General features: G+C 40.3%; 1 long non-coding RNA gene across 1 annotated transcript; it reads left to right on the forward strand.

Moving 5' to 3' along the window:
* Window positions 1-3,410: 3,410 nt before the first annotated feature.
* On the forward strand, window positions 3,411-8,613 carry LOC306903101. The gene is made up of 3 exons (XR_013787513.1): window positions 3,411-3,477; window positions 5,960-5,995; window positions 6,074-8,613. It is a non-coding gene; the product is annotated as an uncharacterized lncRNA (long non-coding RNA).
* Window positions 8,614-17,249: the final 8,636 nt, after the last annotated feature.

Consider the following 17,249-nt stretch of genomic DNA (forward strand, 5'->3'; position numbering starts at 1 on the left):
GGTGCGTACGTGTGTCTCTGTTGTTAAAGTTTATCGTTAATTTGATACTTATTTTAACAATCGGGAGTCATGTAAACATGACGTGACGTGCACCTTTTCTGGTCAGGCGTCATAGAAACATGAAGTACTTCGCTCAAGTACTGATTCAGGCAAATTATCCGTGCTGGTCCTACTCGACCTCAGTGCTGCATTTGACACGGTCGATCACAACATAATTATAGAGAGGCTCGAAAAATGGGTGGGGCTTTCTGGGATAGTCCTAAAATGGTTCAGGTCATACCTAGAAGCAAGAGGTTATTATGTGAGTAAAGGTGACCATAAGTCTGAGTGGACATCCATGACATGCGGAGTCCCCCAAGGCTCAATTCTTGGGCCTCTCCTATTCAACCTGTACATGCTCCCAATGAGCCAAATAATGAGAAATAACCAAATTGCTTACCACAGCTATGCAGATGACACACAAAAATCAAGTCAGGAATCTCGGTGTGTCTCTAGAGTCAGACCTTAGCTTCAGTAGTCATGTCAAAGCAATAACTAAATCAGCATACTATCATCTGAAAAATATTGCAAGAATTAGATGCTTTGTTTCCAGTCAAGACTTAGAGAAACTAGTGCATGCTTTCATCACCAGCAGGGTGGATTATTGTAATGGACTCCTTACTGGCCTCCCCAAAAAGACCATAAGACAGATGCAGCTCATACAGAACGCTGCGGCAAGGATTCTGAGCAGAACCAGAAAATATGATCATATCACACCAGTCCTCAGGTCTTTACACTGGCTACCAGTTACATATAGGATAGATTTTAAAGTTTTATTACTGGTATATAAATCGTTCAATGGCCTAGGACCTCAATACATTGCAGATATGCTCATTGAATACAGACCCAAAAGAACACTCAGGTCATTAGGATCGCATCAGCTAGAAATACCAAGGGTTCTCTCCAAGCAAGGAGAGTCTGCATTTAGCTATTATGTGAGCCGCAGCTGGAACCAGCTTCCAGAAGAGATCAGATGTGCTCCCACAGTAGCCACATTCAAATCCAGACTCAAAACACATCTGTTTAACTTTGCATTTGATAAATGTGCCACTGTGCCTCTGACCGTCCGACTGTGCTGTACTTTATTTTACTTTATATTATATCTATTCTAAACTATATTTTATTTTATTTTTATTCTTAACTGGTTAATTTCTATTTTTCTAATTTCTTCTAAACTATGTTATTTTATTTTTTATTCTTAACTGGTTACTTTTATTTTTCTTATTTCTTAACTGTTTTATCAAATGGATATTTTTAATTTCTTCTATGTAAAGCACTTTGAATTGCCATTGTGTATGAAATGTGCTATACAAATAAACTTGCCTTGCCTTGCCTTGAAGCCCTGGCGTTTGGACCAGAGTGTCAGAGGAAGTATTAGTTGCAAAAAACTTTCTGAAGCGCAAGAGTGAGGCTGGTACAGTTCAGGACATGATAGCAGTGTACAAACTCCTAGATTCGGAAATGTTACCTTCACTACATCTAATCTAACCAATCTGATGACTGTTGAAACAAAAGGAGACATATGGAGTTAACGGGTCTGGAAAACAAGCTGAGTGAAGAAGGTTTTGTGTTTGTTACAGGGGGCTGTCTGTGTGAACTCTCACAATTAAGCTGGTGTTCTGAAAAGGTCTAAAAAATCAGAATTTTGGAGTTAGTTCAATTACTTAATCACTATAGCCTATATTAGTTACTTTGGCAGCCTAGTGTAGTTTGATACTGTAATGAAAATATGTTAATGGACATAAAAAGGTAGATGTTCAATTCTCTTCTATTCCTTTCACTATTTTTAATCAAGTTGTATTTTTGTACTTTATTTTAAACAATCTTTTTTTGTACTTCTCAAGTTCACTAAAGGACACAAATACTACTAAATGTTAATGTGAATAAGGACCATCACAAGATGTGCCGTATACTAGTGTACACTTTGGACAGAGATGGTCCATGTTGTTTTATGGAAATTTTTATTGTTGAATCTTTCTTTTCACGTCTATAGAAACATTGACAGCATACAGTAAATAATGCTAGAATAGTTTTTTTCTTGAAAACATTTCCTTCAAAAATGTACACGGTTTGTATTGGGAGTATAATAGCAAAGTATCTATTCTTGAATCTCTTCTTCAGGTGCGTTTGGTGTTGAAACAGATGAAGTGGAGCAAGTGTCTGTGATGGAGGGAGATAATGCTACTTTACACATGAATGGTGGTCTTGAGTTAAAGCGGATAATTTGGTTTTATGAAGGATGTGAAATAGCTCAGAATAGGTACAATCATATATCCTATAAGGATAACGACTTATTCAAAGACAAAGTACTACTGGACAGTAAGACTGGATATCTCAGCATCATAAACATCAGCCCTGAACACTCCGGAAAATACACACGGCAGACTTTCGGAGACAATGGTCAAGCATCGTGGAAATCTTACTACGTTAAAGTCCATGGTAAGTAAATGACCTAAAATATTACGTTATTTACGTAGAACAATGTCGTATTTAGTTTCCTAAATAAGAGATGAATCTTCAATATTTCCAAATGCTAACAAAAACTAAAATTCTCATTTGTTCATTTGAAGATAAGACACTTTACATGTCAAATTGTTCTTTCTTTCCCGCATTTCATTTCATTTAACCAAACAAATGTTTAACTTTTCTTCTCATGTGTTTCTCAGCTCATCTGCCTGATCCTGTCATCACCGCGGACTGGCCTAAAAATTCATCAAACCCACAATGTGTGCTGTCCTGTTCAGTGAAGAATGGGTCCCGGGGACAGACTCTCTCCTGGTACAAAAACCACAATTTAATCTCCAGCATCTGTGTTTCTGATATTAACAATCTATCTCTGGAAGTGGATTGTCAGGAGGAAAACATCAGTTGTGTTTTGTCCAATTCATCCTCCAACACTACAACACTGTTCATCAGCACCCATCACTGTCAAGATTCATACTGAATGACTACTTAAGTGACTTTTATTCTGCTATTGTGGTCAGGTTTCCCTTTAAGTCAACTTTTTATTCGTTGGTGAACGTCTAATAATGTTTGTGTAAAAAATTGCGGCAGCATTTTTGTTAAAGTCAGCTGTGTTCCCCTCGCTGTCTCAGTCAACAAATAAACCGTTGGTAAATGTTTGCCTCATTAAATAAGTGAACCGTATTTATGAAAACATAATGTAACATAAGCAGACAGTCTAGAAAATGTCCTATCAACAACACTGCATTTATTTCAAATTTATGAGCTCAGAAAAGTGTGCAATAGAATAACATTGTGTCTACACTGGACTAATCAAATCTGAATCTGTTACTCTCTAAAATGTGCTGTTGTTTTATTATGACATTCAGATAAGACCTGTGTTAATAATGATTATGTCTTATCTTGTTAAAGTTATTGCAGTGGCTGTGGCTGTGGTGGTGGTGCTGTGTATATTTCTTTATTTCTACAAAAAATGTAAGTATTATAGTCTTTTACTTAAGTAAGGATAATAAGATCTGTAAGTTTCTGTAATGTGCGCAAACAGCTAAGAAATCATGTTTGTATTTTTTAGACAAGATGGTTTGATCCTTTGTTGTGGAGCAGTGCTTTTATCTTAACCCCTCTGAAATCTGCAGTATATCCCTCTTCATGTTTACTAAAAACACTGGACACCGTAAACTCTAGTCTAAATTATAATCCATTAACCATTAAACACTGAATAGTATGCTTCTCTCTGGTTAATAATGGATCTTGAAGGCATCAAACTCAAACCAATAGCGGCACTATTTTTTAAACATCATAGTAGTCATGTGGTGTAAACTTTAAAGTGATTCTGTAAACACACTTAGACCATCATCCCATTTTACCTCTAAGGAGGACTGAAATCCCAGAATCCATTCTATAAGGCTGCGTTTATACATTTCTTATGAGGTTGTATTCATTAAGATGTACACTCAGCAATGACTTTCTAATATCAGTTTTTGTGTTTGTGAAACCTTTATAGGTAGTTTACAAATAATATATAATTTTATAAAAATATATTATAACATGAAGAATACTTTTTCAAATCATGTTTTTATGATGTTATCACGTTTTTATTGTGTTTTATTGTTATTTAGCGGTATGTTTTTGAGTTATTATGGCTTTAATCGAAACGAACCAACCGCAGATTGATTTATATTAATTGGAATGCACAATAAAATAAAACGTTTATATTGTAATTATTTATATTTACACAAAATAGCATAAGTTTTTGCTGTTACATCATAGGACACAATTGTGGTTTATTTGTCAACTTCATTGTTTTTCATGTCAGATTGTGTATCAATGATACATTATTGCCATAATCTGACGGCAAACATAAAAGAGAGATTATGTACTGTAGTGCAAGGTGCACCAGTGCAAGGTTGACAGAACCGGGCTAATATGCTCATACTTTTTTGTACGTGTAAGAACTCGAGCTGCCGCATTTTGGACCAGTTGGAGTTTTTGTAATAGGCCTGCAGGGCAACCACCTAATAGTGCATTACAGTAATCTAGTCTTGATGTCATAAAGGCATGAATTAGCTTTTCTGCATCTGATGGTGACAGCATATGACGTAGTTTAGCTATATTTTTAAGATGGAAAAAAGCTATTTTACAGGTGTTGGCGACCTGGTTCTCAAATGACAGAGTACTATCGAATATAAAGCCAAGATTCTTAGCTGAAGATGAGGGTTTTATGGAACATCCATCAATAGTTAAGCAGTATTCTTGGTTGTTACGTATGGCGGTTTTCGGTCTAATAAGTAACACTTCAGTTTTGTCCGAGTTCAGTAATAAAAAATTGCTACTCACTCACTTTTTTATATCGACCATGCATTCCACTAATCAATGGAATTGCTGTATTTCATGAGGCTTCGAGGAAATATAAAGTTGCGTATTATCAGCACAACGGTGAAAGCTTTCCCTTGTGTTGCTTTATTATATCTCCTAGAGGTAGCATATATAAGATGAAGAGCATAGGCCCTAAGACTGAGCCCTGTGGTACACCGTACCTGACTTGCGATTTGCGTGATACCTCATTGTTTATTGCTACATATTGAAAACGGTTGCATAAATACGATCTAGGCCATTTCAAAGTTATTTCCTTAATACCGACATCCTATTCGAGTCTATGTAGGAGCATGCTGTGGTCAATGGTGTCGAGTGCAGCACTAAGATCTAGCAGCACCAATAAGGAGATACAACCTCGGTCAGACGCCATAAGTAGATCATTTGTAACTCTAATCAGAGCAGTCTCTGTACTGTGATGTGCTCTAAATCCAGACTGGAAATCTTCATTAATCTCATTCCTTTGGAGGAAGGAACATATTTGAGTAGAGACTACTTTTTCCAGAACTTTAGATAAGAAAGGTAGATTCGAAATAGGTCTGTAGTTAACTAGTTCTTCAGGGTCGAGATGGTTTTTTTTGACAAGGGGCCTTATAACAGCCACCTTAAACGCTTTAGGTACATGTCCTAATGTCAGAGATGAGTTAATAATGCTAAGTAGAGGATCTATGATTTCTGGGAGAATCTCTTTCAGTAGATTTGTAGGTATAGGGTCTAGCATGCATGCAGTTGATTTAGATGATCTAATGATTTTAGAGAGTTCATTGTGATCTATAGTAGAGAATAATCACATTTTTCCTTAGGGGCGATGTAGTTAGTCGTTTGTTCAGCGGGTTTCACTTCTGGTTGCATAGTTATAATTTTTTCTCTAATATCTTGGATTTTATTTGTGAAATAGTTCATAAATTCATCACTGCTATGCTGGTATACAGAATCAGAAGTTGCTGACGATTTATTTTTGGTTAATTTAGCCACTGTATCAAATAAAAACCTAGGGTTTTATTACAGGGGGAACTTCTTAACATTTAGGTCTACTAATATCACTTTCTAATGTACAAATTAGTATTTCTATTGTTTATTGCAGGTGGCAGTCCTAAGGAAGAAAAAGAGCTAGACGAAGGTGAGATTCAGTCTCTCTTTCTTTCAATAGCACAAATCAAGAATATTCAATTTCACAATCAGTTTTTCTCTCTAACAGTCGTGTCTGAAGAGAAAAGAGCTCTACATGACAGTAAGATATCATTCAGCTGTGTGCACCTGTGCTTTATTTCTCTTGTTAAAATCAATGGGTCTCATTCACTTAGCATGCATACACACAAATTTGTACCTGCGTACGAACGATTACACGAACAAACCATGATTCACTTTCGTACCAAAATTAATTAAAATGAAGTATTCTGACCCCCTTACATTTTTCACTCTTTGTTATATTGCAGCCATTTGCTAAAATCATCAAGTAAATTTTTTGTCTCATTAATGTACACACAGCACCCCATATTGACAGAAAAACACAGAATTGTTGACATTTTTGCAGATTTATTCAAAAAGAAAACCTGAAATATCACATGGTCCTGAGTATTCAGACCCTTTGCTCAGTATTTAGTAGAAACACACTTTTGATCTAATACAGTCATGAGTCTTTTTGGAAAAGCAACATGTTTTTCACACCTGGATTTGGGGATTATCCAAAGCAAAATTTACCTGGATTATTAGACAAAGCAAAACACAGGCAACAATATAGCATTATGCACAAAGTTCTCCAGGTCATAACACCCCCATCCATAAAAATAAAACATACAATGTTTAACCAATTTACACATGACAGTGAATCAGCAATAACATTATCCACACCTTTCTTGTAGCATACCTTTAAATTGTAACCTTGACAAATCAAGGACCATCGCATCAAACGATGATTTGCATTTGACATTTGCTGAATGAAAGTCAAAGGGTTATGGTCAGTAAACACAGTAATAGGATGTTCACAAGAATCAAGGTACACTTCAAAATGTTGTAAACTGAAAATCAAAGCTAAAGCTTCTTTTTCTATCGTGCTATAATTCATCTGATGCTTCAGAAATTTCTTTGAGAAGAAACCGATCGGATGATTCAATTGGTCTTCTCCAGTCTGTAACAAAACAGCGCCAACGCCTGTACCACTAGCGTCCACTTCCAACATGAATGGTTTCCCAAAATGAGGGGCAACCAGTACAGGGGCACTACAAAGTAGAGTTTTGAATGCTTCAAATGCAGACTGACATTCTGGAGACCACTTAAACGATACAGCCTTTCGAAGTAATCCTGTGAGAGGACTAGCCACAATAGAGAAATTTCTACAGAAACATCTGTAATAACCAGTCATACCGAGGAATCGCCTCAGTTCCCTTCTGGTCTTAGGAACTGGAAAATCAAGGATAGCTTGAATTTTTGAATTCAGAGGACGAACTTGACCATTTCCAACTTCTTTACCAAGGTATGTAACGGTGGCACAACCGAACTCACACTTAGCCAAATTCAAAGTGAGATTAGCATCAGATAAGCATTTGAACACTTTATCTATGGTTCTAAGATGATATTCAAAAGAATCATCATAACAAACAACATCGTCCAAATACGCTTCGCAATTTGAAATGTCGGATAACACACGAGACATCAGCCTTTGAAACGTAGCTCCCGCGTTTCTAAGTCCGAATGGCATTACCTTATACTCTACAAATACATCAGGGGTAGCAAAAGCTTAAATCTAAGATGCACGCTCTGTGAGGGGCACCTGCCAATAACCCTTTAATAAATTAAGTTTGGTCACAAACTTAGCATTTCCTACCCGATCTACACAATCCTCCATGCGCGGCATGGGATAAGAATCAGCCTTAGTTAGTGCGTTAACTTTCCTATAATCTGTACAGAATCTAGAAGTTCCATCTTGCTTGCCCACTAGTTGACAGGCATGACATGACTTACAGAACTTTTAAACTTCAGATTTCATCGCTGGCCAGAAGAAATGTTTCAATAAATTATCGTAAGTTTTCCGAACACCAATATGACCAGAAAGTTCATGGTCATGAGCTACACTCAACACTTCTTCTCGAAACGTTTTAGGAATGACTACTTAAAAAATAGTTCATCAATGGCAATACTTGCAACAGTTGACTCTGGTATTGCTGCTTGCCCAATTCCAACTCCAGCTCTTTCAATCTGATTGCCAACAAAGGATTAACAGCTCCGCAGATTTGGGAACCGTCCCCTCGTCTAAGGAAGCCGACATTTGAATTGCAACACCCTCTTCACCTTCACTTTCCGTAGACAAAACGCAACGTTCTAGCAAATGTGTAATAATCACCTCCTTAATCTCTGGTTTCCTTGCACCTCGATTTACCTGAATTTAATACAAGTCTGCAAGTGTAACGGGGGATTTAGCCCGTCATGTGGGGAAAATTAACTATGACTGCTCTGGAAGTTTGGACAACGAAAGGATCTTGGTCCTCGCTCCCCAAACGTTTTAGCCTCGTTACACACTAATGTGTGTATGTTGTTTCTTACTTTATTGTGTGAGAAATCTAAAGATTGACAAGGGTAGGCTTCAGGTATGATAATGTCACACGGTGGCTTCCTGAAGAGAAATTGCATATGTAAGAACACAGTGTGTTATGCTCCTCCCTCCCCAGATCTAATAAAGTAAGCGAGACTTTCGCCACTCCCCAGCAGCCCTCAATGAAAAGATACACTGTAAATAAGAGCAAAAAAAACAATTAAAACAAATTTATTCTTTTAGATTTCTTATGATTGGTTATGTCTTCTGTCTAAATAAAGAATAAAATAAAGTCATTTACAGTCTTTGTGTTGTCTTTTGAATTCACAGCCACACTTTTAACACTGAAGTTGTAAACTTTTTTTACTTGTGGTATAACAAATCCCTTATAGAACTTCAATTTGTCAATGTCAATTTGTATACCCACAAACTATCACTTTTCCAAAAGATCACCTTCAAACAATCACCTTTGAAAACAACAAACATAAACATACCATCAAATTTCCCATCTGAATAACACTTTTAAAGGTTTACTCACAGTTCACCGTTTATCAGTTCAGTCACTGAAAAATAAAGGAGAACAGTTCGTAGAACGATGAATTCGAGTGCGTTGTCTGGACGTGGGGTGCGTTGCAATAAACTGAAGATCCCTTATTGAAGTGTGCAAGTTCAAAAATACACTCACTTTTGTCTAATCTGTTTCACAGACAAACTATCTCAAAAGAAAATCAACTTGCAGATGAATCAAACGGAGATGTCACTTGAATGGCAGGGTAAAAACAATCTTCACTCTGGAATCAGCAGAAAAAGTTATGTCTCTTCCTTAAGTGCGTACTGTGTACTAGTTACTACAGCGATCTCAATCTCACGTGCTCTGACTCGTGCGGGAAATTAATTACACGTGAACAGTCCAATTGAGCTATTAACTCGACCACACGTGTCGATCAAAACACAAAAAGTGCAAAAAGACATGTAACGAGTCTCTGGATAGCAAAAATCAAACGGGGTTTGCACTTTAAACGTACTCACAGCTTTCGTGGTTTTCACAATATGTCACTGCGTTACTCTCACAGCCAACACATAATGGAACAAAACTGCCTTACGCAAAATCAAACGCGAGTCACTGTTCACACGTTCACTTAGTGCTGTCTGCTGTCGCTCTTTACTCAAAGCCTCGATAATCTTTAATTAAAACAACTTTATCGAGCAAGCTTCACAATCGCGACACGGCACTCTCTTCTTTGTCAGACACACATACCGCGCTCTCCTTCGTCTCACCCCGCTACATTCACCGCACGCGCCAAGAAAATAGACCACTCGCCAAAATAAGAGTACCCTAAAAAATATATTCAAAATGATTACCATTACATTCCCCCCTGCTAAACCCTGCCATGCCATTGACATCTCCAATTGGCTCACATCTGAAACACAAAACAATACATTTAGGTAGTGCAATACAAATATTCAACCTTTTAAACAGATAAACACTTTTCAACTTTAAACAGATTCGTCATTAAAATCTCAATTAAATTCTTTACACGTTTCATGACTTTTTAACCACATAGTCATCTCTGTATCTGAAAGGTAAATTACCACGGGTTTTCCTCTGCGAACGCCTAAGCTCAGGTAAGTCTTGACAATCAACCTCAGAAACATCAGCATCATCTGAAACATTTTGTAACTCAATTTCTCTGGCTACATTTTCAGGTTCTTGCACTATATCCCCTTCTAGATCTACATCATCTGCTCCAACCTGACCCACCCCTTCATCTCGGTTAAGTCTAAGTGGAGTGACTGGAACACAAATAAGATCTGGGAATTCGGATTCAGAATCTGACTGGTCTGTGGCTTGTTTTCTGGATGTACAAGGTGCAGTAGGTGAAAACAAAGGAAATGTGCAGTGCCTAATCTGATCTCTGTGTACTACTCTAGCTGTCCCCCCTCTCTCAGGTCTGATAGTGAATACAGGGATGTCTGGATGATTCTGCTTTACTACTATGTAAGTTGTGTGCTCCCACTTGTCTTGGATTTTGTTCCTGCCTCTGTGTCTGTGATTGCGAACCAAAACGCGGTCACCAGGCCTTACAAGCGCTCCAGCAGACTTGCGGTCATACACCCTCTTGCGTCTCTTCGCAGTCTCTTGATTGACTTCACTTGCAACTTTTACTGCAGTTTTCAGTCTCTCGTGATGATTCCTCACCCATTCATCCAGGTTTTCAGCATCACTTTCCTCTAAATCCTTTCCACCCAACACATCCAGCGGAAGGCGTGCATCTCTCCCGAACATCAAATAAAAGGGGGAATATCCCGTGGATGAGTGAACATGGTTGTTGTACGCCATCACCAGTTCTGGTAGATGAGTCTTCCAGTCTCTTTTTCTTTCATGGGTCAGCGTTCTTAGCATATCGTGCATGGTACGGTTGAACCTCTCGCATCGTGAGTTTCCTTGAGGGTGGTACGGACTTGTACGACTCTTTCCAATACTGTACACTTTACAGAGTTCCTTGATCACATGTGCCTCAAAACATCTTCCTTGGTCTGAGTGTAAACGGGCAGGACATCCGTAGTAAACAAACCAATGTTTGATGAGGGCCTTAGCAGTAGTACTTGCTGTTTGGTTCTTTGTTGGAACAGCAACAGTAAATCGGGTGAACATGTCCGTCAGTACCAGCACATTCTCATATCCTCCAGATGACATCTCCAGCTGGGTGTAGTCCATTGCCAGAACCTCTAATGGAGCGGTAACGTTACTGCATGTCATTGGGGCTCTGATTCTTGGAAAGACATCCTTTGCAAGTGTACATCGCTTACACTGTCCCGTCCATCCTTGAACATCTCTAGACATGTTGGGCCAATAGTAACTCCTTCTCATTAACGTTAGGGTACTTCTTTCACCAAAATGACCTCCGTGCTCGTGCTGACAGACGTAAACTACTCGCCGCAAGGGATCCGGAACAACCAGCTGGCTAATCTTTTCTGCATCTCTTGGGTCATAAATACATCTAAACAACACTCCACGATTCAGCTGAAAACGGTCAAAGTCTCTGAAGAGTTTCTTCAACTCTTGAGTCATACTACGTTGTCCTGCTGAGCTTGGTCTTTTGTTTCTAGAGACGGCGTCATATACTGGACCTATCACAGGGTCATCCTTTTGCAGTTTCATGATCTCATCCCAGCTGTAACCACTCACTACTTCCCTGACCGATGCTTGAACAGCTAGCTGAACTCCAACTTCGTCCTTCTTGATCTCTTGAGCTGGCCACAAACATGCGTGCACCTCCTGAGAACTGATTCGGATAAAATCCTTTTCGGTGTCATCTCGTTCGGGTTCTTCCTTGGCAGGTAACCTCGACAGGGCATCAGCATTTGTGTTCAGTCGACCCGGCTTGTACAGAACTTCGAAATTGAACTCTGCCAACTGCGCCGCCCAGCGCTGCTCGACAGCCCCGAGATTGGCCGTCCCCAGATACCGCAGAGGATTGTGATCAGTCACCACCGTGAACTTAGAAAACATGAGGTACTCTTTAAACTTTTCTGTTACAGCCCATTTAAGTGCCAGTAGTTCCAGTTTAAACGCACTGTAATTCTTATCATTTCTCTCTGACCCTCTTAGACCCCTGCTTGCAAAGGCGATAACTCTCTCAACTCCCCCCTGCTTTTGGCCTAACACAGCTCCGAGGCCCTGGCGGCTTCCATCAGTAGTGAGGATGAATGGGACACTAAAACTGGGGTATGCAAGCACCGGTGGAGACATCAGACACTGTTTCAGCTTTTCAAATGCAGCTTGGCACTCGCTACTCCAGAAGAATGGTTCACTAGGCTTCCTTTTGGTCTTACCGCCCATCAGTGCATGCAATGGTTTTGCTGTTTGAGCAAAGTTTGGTACGAATCGCCTGTAATAGCTTGTGAATCCAATTAACTGTCTCACTTCTGTTACACTCTTGGGTACCGGCCACGTATCTAGGGCACTCACTTTTTCATCATCAACCTTGATTCCTTCTGAGGAGATTAAATGACCCAGAAATTTCACTTCAGATCGCAGGAGGAAGCATTTGCTCGGTTTCAACTTTAATCCGTGCTGTCGTAGTCGACCAAGGATGAGCTCTAGTCGTTCACAGTGGCTCTGGAAATCTCTGGAAAACACGATGATATCATCAAGGTAAATCAAGAGCACATCGAATGTTAGGTCACCAAGTACCACCCCCATAAGCCGCTGGAAGGTGGCCGGAGCGTTGCACAGCCCGAATGGCATACGTGTCCATTCATAAAGTCCAAATGGAGTAGTGACGGCTGTCTTCTCACAGTCTTTTTCACTTACAGCAACTTGGAAATAGCCGGCAGTCAGATCTAGTGTGGAGAAGAGCTGAGCATTCCCCAGAGCATCTAGGGACTCTTCCACTCTTGGAAGTGGATATGCATCTTTGCATGTGACTTGGTTTAATCTCCTGTAGTCACAGCAGAAACGTACACTGCCATCCTTCTTTTTGACGATCACAGCTGGTGACGCCCACGGACTTGAACTTTTCTTAAGTATGCCTTGGCACACAAGATCTTGGACATGCCTTCTGAATTCCTGAAACACTTGTGGTGGTACTCGTCTGTGTCTCTGTTTGATTGGAGGAGCATCACCAGTGGGGATGTCATGCTTCACTGCTTGTGTGTACCCATAGTCATTGTCGCTCTTCGAAAATACGTCTCTGTATTTTGTTAACAACTTCCTTAGTTCTTCGTTCTGTGTGGGTGTAAGGCTTCCAATGTTTACCTGGACAGGTACTGGAAATTCTTCAGAAACTTCATCTGCTTGAATGTGTATCACCTGTTTGACATGCAGTGTTTCATTCTTCTCTTCAAACTCCAGCATCTCTTTAGGTAACACCTCATGTGGTTTGGATACAACTGCCACTCTGCATCTTGGGGTAAGTCTGATAGCTTTCTCACTTGAGTTCATAACACGCACAGGAACTTTACCACCCTCTGTTCTTGTTAACACGTTGGCTACTAGTAGACCATTGGGCAAACTCGTTTCAGCTGTGGGCTCAACCAGTACTGGACACTTCAGTTTAGGAGGTACCCTACAGCGACCTTCGAATACTCTTTCGCTCCGCGGAGGAATTGTGATGGCCTTCTTCCCACCCACTTTGACAAATCCAATCTTCCCATCTTGACTCAGATTTTCAGCTTTATCAACACTGGCTAGCACTCGTCTAATCATTGCTTCCTGCTGTTGCCCCCTCTTGTTAATCTTCTTTACACCTTTTCCTGTTATCAACAATGACTTCAGCTCACTGATGATATTCATCCCAATGATCCCAGAAAGCCCTCTTATCTCTTTGGCCTCTGGGCTGGTGTCCGTCAGCACAAAGATACACTTCCCTGGGAGAATTTTCCCCATGCATTCCACATCAGCATGTAAACACCCTAGGACAGGAATGTCGAGCCCATTTGCTGCAGTTAGCCTCACCCAATTGGCAGATGACAGTTTCAGTTCTTGCTCTCCGAAGTGCCTTTTGAAATGAGACTCCGTAATCGTTGAAACTTCCGAACCCGTGTCTAGTAAGCAGTCCGTCTTTACACCAGCAATCTTGACATCAACTGTTAGGCAATCTCCAAAAGCTCCTTCTTTGAGGGATTCAGTTGCTTCATCCGTCCATTCAGCAGTACGGCTTCTTATCACTGATGGCCCTGAGCTCGCTGCCGATGTACCAGCTGGCGCATTAGCTGTATTCGTGTCAGCTGTCCTCGCAGAATGTCGAGACTGGTCAGTTACATTAGCGGCATCTGTGCCTTGTGGACAACGTCTGCTTGTATGTCCCGGTTCCCCACATGAATAACAAATGTACCGTCCATCGCTGTCTTTCAGGGGTTGTCGTTTAGGGCGGGCCTGCTGTGTTTGAATCCTACTGTTGCTATGCACTACCTGATAAAGCTCTTCTTGACGGACAGAAATCCTTTGTATGGCCTCATGCAGCTTTTCGAGAGTCAGTGTAGACGAAGCTTGTCCTGCATCAGCATTTACTACTCGAACGCGAGGGCTGGATTTGAAAGTGCTTGACATTTGTGTCTCCTCTTCTTCAGACCATGTGATCGCATCTTGCATTACCTGAACAAAGGTCAGAGTTGTGTCTTCTTTTACTCGTCTCTTCATCTCCCGCCTCAGGAGATCATCCCGAAGACCGAGAACAAGTTGTTCTTTTAACACGCTTTCAGCATCAGGGACTCGGTTTGGCTCTCTAGACTGAACTTTGCTTAGTCTTTCCTGCAAATCATATGCATACGAGCGTATCGTCTCCCCTGGCATCTGCTTCCGTTCATAGAAGTCTTTAAGTCTAGTTCCAACAGGCACTTTGTCTCCGTACGTCTCCAGCAGGACTTTAAAGATGTTTTCTGCAGAGCCTTCCGTTTCACCCAGCATAAACTTCACAGTCGCTTTAGCTTCACACTTGAGATGCTGTTTCGCCAACTCCACTCGGTCTTCCGCTGGCACTCTCATCACCTGGAAAGCAGATTTCATCGATGACACCCATTCTTCGATGCTCGGTTCACCTGGTTTTGCGGGGGAGCCGCTGAATTCTGGAAGTTTTCTGTCTCGTGGAATATAGACGGCAGCTGGAGGTGCTCGTGAGGCGGTTTGTTGCTCAATGACTGTTCTTGCTAGAGACAAGGCTTCCCTTTGTTCCGACCTGGCTTGGTCAAGCGCCCCTGTCTGTTCTGCAAATCTTCTTTGCATTTCTTCCATCTGCCTTCTCAGTTCGTCGAGCTCTGCCATTCTTCAGCTTGTAGGCCTGGGACTCGTGAGACAAAAAAAAAAATGATTAAACTGCCTAATTCGATCCTGTTCGTGACGCCAAATGTAACGGGGGATTTAGCCCGTCATGTGGGGAAAATTAACTATGACTGCTCTGGAAGTTTGGACAACGAAAGGATCTTGGTCCTCGCTCCCCAAACGTTTTAGCCTCGTTACACACTAATGTGTGTATGTTGTTTCTTACTTTATTGTGTGAGAAATCTAAAGATTGACAAGGGTAGGCTTCAGGTATGATAATGTCACACGGTGGCTTCCTGAAGAGAAATTGCATATGTAAGAACACAGTGTGTTATGCTCCTCCCTCCCCAGATCTAATAAAGTAAGCGAGACTTCCCCACTCCCCAGCAGCCCTCAATGAAAAGATACACTGTAAATAAGAGCAAAAAAAACAATTAAAACAAATTTATTCTTTTAGATTTCTTATGATTGGTTATGTCTTCTGTCTAAATAAAGAATAAAATAAAGTCATTTACAGTCTTTGTGTTGTCTTTTGAATTCACAGCCACACTTTTAACACTGAAGTTGTAAACTTTTTTTACTTGTGGTATAACAAATCCCTTATAGAACTTCAATTTGTCAATGTCAATTTGTATACCCACAAACTATCACTTTTCCAAAAGATCACCTTCAAACAATCACCTTTGAAAACAACAAACATAAACATACCATCAAATTTCCCATCTGAATAACACTTTTAAAGGTTTACTCACAGTTCACCGTTTATCAGTTCAGTCACTGAAAAATAAAGGAGAACAGTTCGTAGAACGATGAATTCGAGTGCGTTGTCTGGACGTGGGGTGCGTTGCAATAAACTGAAGATCCCTTATTGAAGTGTGCAAGTTCAAAAATACACTCCCTTTTGTCTAATCTGTTTCACAGACAAACTATCTCAAAAGAAAATCAACTTGCAGATGAATCAAACGGAGATGTCACTTGAATGGCAGGGTAAAAACAATCTTCACTCTGGAATCAGCAGAAAAAGTTATGTCTCTTCCTTAAGTGCGTACTGTGTACTAGTTACTACAGCGATCTCAATCTCACGTGCTCTGACTCGTGCGGGAAATTAATTACACGTGAACAGTCCAATTGAGCTAACTCGACCACACGTGTCGATCAAAACACAAAAAGTGCAAAAAGACATGTAACGAGTCTCTGGATAGCAAAAATCAAACGGGGTTTGCACTTTAAACGTACTCACAGCTTTCGTGGTTTTCACAATATGTCACTGCGTTACTCTCACAGCCAACACATAATGGAACAAAACTGCCTTACGCAAAATCAAACGCGAGTCACTGTTCACACGTTCACTTAGTGCTGTCTGCTGTCGCTCTTTACTCAAAGCCTCGATAATCTTTAATTAAAACAACTTTATCGAGCAAGCTTCACAATCGCGACACGGCACTCTCTTCTTTGTCAGACACACATACCGCGCTCTCCTTCGTCTCACCCCGCTACATTCACCGCACGCGCCAAGAAAATAGACCACTCGCCAAAATAAGAGTACCCTAAAAAATATATTCAAAATGATTACCATTACACAAGCATAAACAAATCATCTTTAAAACCGATGTTTAACAAACGTAACGATGGTTCGATGGCAAACTTATCTAACTCAAATTTCGCCGACATACCTATTACCTCTCACCATAAAAATGAAAATCACCACACAAAACAACCATCAAAATCAATCCTATAAATTTACTAACCACGACTTCACGCAAATCTGTCAGAAATGGTAAAGTCCCCCAATTTCTTGCGAATCTGGGGAAAGGATGGACGAGCCCCCAATTCTGTTACGACCTCTAGGGGTTGGCCGAAACAGGCAAGGAAAACCACACTCGTAAAACAAGAGATTTAGTAAACCAAGTTTATTAATACCATATGGGATTCTCTTCAGGGGGCAGACATGGCCAACATAATAAACAAAACCATCTTATTTTAGAGTGCTAACTAACCTATGAGGATAAACAATGGAAAACAAAACAGTGTCGTGATTGTGGATGAGGAGAACCCAAGTGCAGGCAGACACGGGGATGAAGG

The sequence above is a fragment of the Barbatula barbatula genome (assembly GCF_947034865.1).
Source record: "Barbatula barbatula genome assembly, chromosome: 13".
Taxonomy (NCBI): domain Eukaryota; kingdom Metazoa; phylum Chordata; class Actinopteri; order Cypriniformes; family Nemacheilidae; genus Barbatula; species Barbatula barbatula.